Source organism: Pongo pygmaeus, chromosome 15 (genome assembly GCF_028885625.2).
Source record: "Pongo pygmaeus isolate AG05252 chromosome 15, NHGRI_mPonPyg2-v2.0_pri, whole genome shotgun sequence".
NCBI classification, from domain to species: Eukaryota; Metazoa; Chordata; class Mammalia; order Primates; family Hominidae; genus Pongo; species Pongo pygmaeus.
Window position 1 is genome coordinate 67,621,249 of NC_072388.2, and position 4,486 is coordinate 67,625,734.

General features: G+C 50.2%; 1 non-coding gene across 1 annotated transcript; it reads right to left on the reverse strand.

Annotated features, from left to right (window-relative positions):
• Positions 1 to 1,523: 1,523 nt before the first annotated feature.
• LOC129013508 (U6 spliceosomal RNA) lies at positions 1,524 to 1,627 on the reverse strand. Its single transcript, XR_008493967.1, has one exon. It is a non-coding gene; the product is annotated as a U6 spliceosomal RNA (small nuclear RNA).
• Between the last annotated feature and the right edge of the window lie 2,859 nt (positions 1,628 to 4,486).

The window sequence follows — 4,486 nt, forward strand, 5'->3', positions numbered from 1 at the left end:
GAATGCACGTGTCAGTGTTTTGGGAAATATGTGCTGTTTTGAAATGTGTCTGGGCCATAAGCAAGTTTGGGGGGAGATGGGATAGGAGCTTTTCTTCCAGTTAATGAAGTGAGGCTTCATGGAGGAAGAAGATTTTCTTAGTCACATTTCCTGTTTCACACTGACCTTTTAAAAGGAAACCCACAAGTGAACCTGTGCTAGGGCCTGCTTACAAAATCTACCCACAGGTATAATAAAGATGATCTAAATAAAGCCCAAGGTAGGCCAAGCTTAACCTGAATCAGTGGAAATAATAAGATCACTAAGAAGGGCTGATGGCCTGAGATAAGGGACATGGTGGTGCTCTGTATACTGTAAATAGAAGTGACACGTGAGAGATGTAATGATTATTAAACAGGAATCTAAGCAGAGAGGCAGAGATAAACCATGCAATCTTCTCATCAGTCTCTAGGTACTCAGGGCTTAGCCACTCGTTATAAAATGGAGACTCTAAAAAATTAGGAGAGATGGATGCAGTGATTTCAAAAGAAGTTGTGTTGATTGGGTTATAAAATTAATTACGGGAATTAAGATTACTTATCTGCAGAGGAAAAGACCAAGAGATAACTGAAGAACTTAAAGTTGGTAAGGGGCCGGGCTCGGTGGCTCATGCCTATAATCCCAACACCTCGGGAGCCTGAGACAAGAGGACTGCTTAAGCCCAGTCGTTCAAGGCTAGCCTGGGCAACACAGTGAGACCCCGCATTTACAAAAATAATTGTTTTGTCCCCAGATTCGGTAGTGTGTGCTTCTAGTCCCAGCTACTCAGGTGGCTAAGACAGGAGGATCGCTTGAGCCTGGGAGGTTGAGGCTGCAGTGTGCTGTGATCACACCACTGCACTCCAGTCTGGGTGACGGAGCAAAACTCCATCTCAGAAAAAAACCAAAAAGTTGGTAAGGGATCAATTATTGGATGACACATTGCCATATCTACTGACCAGAGAATGACAGGCCCAAACAACAGCAGACAGACATGGGATGCTCAAGGATGTCCCAGAGATGGCCAGGTATGGTGGCTCACGCCTGTAATCCCAGCACTTTGGGAAGCCAAGGCAGGCAGATCACTTGAGGTCAGGAGTTCGAGATCAGCCTGGCCAACGTGGTGAAATCCTGTCTCTACTAAAAATACAAAAATTAGCCAGGTGTGGTGGCGCATGCCTGTAGTCCCAGCTACTCTGGAGGCTGAAGCAGGAGAATCACTTGAACCTGGGAGGCAGAGGTTCCAGTGAGCTGAGATCACACCACTGCACTCCATCCTGGGCAACAGAGCGAGACTCCGACTCAAAAAAAAAAAAAAAAAAAAAAAAAAAGAATGTCCCAGGGACACCTGCAGAACGGTCGCCAAGGCCACCCAAGGCCAGGGGAGCTTCACCATCAGGCAGCACCCATCGCCATGGCTGTTTACGTGGACTCAGGGAAGACGCCGCAGAAATGTTAAGTTTTGAAAGCTTTGTTTTGTTTTGTTTTATTACTTTTTTATTTTAAAAAATATGGAATGCTTCACAAATTTGCGTGTCATCCTTGCTCAGGGGCCATGCTAATCTCTGTACTGTTCCAATTTTAGTACATGCACTGCCAAAGCGAGCACTGTTTTGTTTTGTTTTAAACAAGGAGGCCTGGAATTGGGCTGAAGTTAAAAAAAAAAATCATACAAAGGAAACAGTAATTATGTTAACAAAAATAGAGTGGGGAATAGGGTTAGTCCATGACAGGCAATGATCCTAAGAGCTAGAGATCTCTCCCACTCCAACAGAGAGAGAGAGAGACACAGAGAGAGAGAGAGAGAGAGAGAGAGAGAGACAGAGACAGAGACAGAGACAGAGAGAGAGAGAGAGAACCCTAAGGTATTAATATTCCTGACTTGAATACGTCAGGCTCTTCCCAGCCAACTTCCATGTTGCTCTCCCATCCGTCTACACACCTAATTCTTCTACCAAACCCTTCTGTCCACCCCAGGAGATTGTCAACTCAGGCACCAAATCCAACAAGCTCCCCGAGGAACTTATAACAGTCTGTTTTACAGAGAAGTAAATGTTGCTGAGAGAGAAAATTGTCAGGCCTCGGTGTTCCAGAGCAAGAGGCATTCCTTCATTCCCAGAGAGGCCCTGGGCCTCAGCAAGCGAGCCTGACAAGCCCTCCGCAGCCAGAATCCAAGCTTTAGGCCACACCTCCCTCACTGCTGGGCCCTGGACAGCGAGGCTGTTGCTCAGAACCCCTCTCCTCAGGGGGACAATCCTCAGGGCTGCCCCACCCAACCTGTTCTCTCAGTCACTCAAGCCCTCCATCCTCTGTCACAGCCTGGTTCTGTCCCTTCCCATGCCCCAACCCCCAACCTCCCAGGACCCAGTGTCTCAAGGTTCCTGCCCTCCTCCAGCCCTGAGCAGCCTGGAAGCCAAGTGGCAAGGATGTGATCAGCCGGGTGGGCCCTGAGAGCCAGTGGAATGGTGTCCATGATGCAGGAAACAAGAGTGGGGGAGTAGGGAAGGTGAGGGGTACAGGGGTGGCTCTGCCAGGCCACCACTCCACAGCTCTGAGGTTAGTCCCTGACCCATACCCCTCTGGAGCCCACCCCAGCTGCTTCCTCTTCCTAGGGGTCTCCACCTACTGTTCTGTGACTCCCCTGAAAATCAACTTTTGAAAGGCAGACTGTGGTTATTGTGAACATGGGTTTAAGGTCAAGAGGCAACCCCACAGCCAGACTTCATCCTCCTCCAGGCCTCCATCCGGGGCTGCAGAAATAGCTAGCAACTGGCTGGCTAAGCAGGCAGTGGCTTATATGGAAAGAGGGGCCCCTCTGCAGCTGTCACCTGTGCTTGTGAATTTGTTTTTCCAGCGTCAGGAAGGAAAGGTGATTTGGGAGACACCAAGCAAAGAGCAGGAGGACCTTTTCTGTCCCCTGAAATTTAGGAGGGAGATGACCACACAGAGGCTGAGCCTTCCACCTCCACTGGGGCCTGATGCCCTCTCTCACCTGTGACTGCCACCCTGGGAGGCTCTTTAAGCCTCTGTGCACAGCTCCCCTGCACAGAGCGGAGGGCGCCTGCGTGTCATGAACACCCAGGTGCTGGAGTCCACAGGACAGGTAGAAGAGAAACGACTGTGGCCACTCAGCAACCGCTTATGCCACATACCCTTTTAATAGAATCACCTTCATCCAATCCTCACAGTCATCTCCTGAAATAGGTACTATTCCCATTTTGTAGACAAGGAAACTGAGACTCCAAGAGGTGAAAGTGCTTATGCAGATCATACTTATTAGGGACGGAGGCAGACACGGCCCCACAAACACAGGGGGCAGCTGCCAAGGGACCTCTTTTTCCATATAAGCCACCACCTTCTTACCCAGCCAATCTCTAGCTATTTCTGCAGCCCCAGGATTGAGGCCTGAAGAAGGATTGAGTCTACTGTGGTGTCACTTTCTGGCAAACTCTGAGAGGGACTGAGAAGGCCAAGTGGGGGCCTGCACCAGGCACCCCCAGCACCCAGGGCGCCCCTCCTCCCACTGAGCCACTCAGAGGCCAGGTGCTGGCAGGGTCCTCTCGCTTCACAGACCCTGCACCCCAGGCCAGACCCTGCATAAAAAGAGGTGTCCATAGTGCTCATATCCCACCAGACTCGGACATGGTAGCCCCAGGAAGTCACATCCATCTGGGATCTTCCCACCCCAGCCTTTTCAGGAATGTATTGTTATGGGGACAAACAACAATATTAACCATGAGCACTGCTAGGGTCACTGTTCACAAGCAGGCAGGAGGACCCCCAGTGCAAGGTCTTTCTGTGGGGCCACCTGGCATGCTGCATGCCCAGCACTGTAGGTAGACTGGAAGGTGGGGAAGGCCCCGTTGGAACCTCAACAGAATGAACTTCTGGGAAACTCAGCCACTCTAGTCCTGGTGTTCTTGGGTTGTATGTTTCAAAGCTGTCTTGGCTTAACTAGTTCTGTCTCATTTTAGGATCTTCCAAAAGAATTCATGAACCAAGGTGCTAAACAGCCAGATCCATTCGGCTCCTGAGCTCTGGAGGGATAGGATGCAGGGTAAATGGACCCAGGGTCCCAGCACCTTTTACCAGCTTTTGTAGCCTGGCCCTTGAGACCCTGTTTGACAGGATCCTGTCCACTGACCAGCCCATCTCAAGTCACCCTGCTTCTCCCTCTGTGCCCCAGCTTCAGCACCTCCAGTCCCTCTGTACCCTACCTTCAGTGCCTCCAAGCTCCGTCTCACCCACCCTGTGCCCTCTTGCTTGGGGATCAACCCCTCCTTTCCCCAGAGAACCCCTACTTCACCTAGCATGTTTCCACGTGAATTTCAAAGGCTAAGTGCAAGGATTAGGTTCCTCTGAACTGGTTGTGATCTTTCAGGATTCCTATCCATCCCCCAGTGTCCCGCCTATTTATCTCAATTTATGACACCCACACTTTCCCAATAATCCTGTTGTCTTTCTTAGT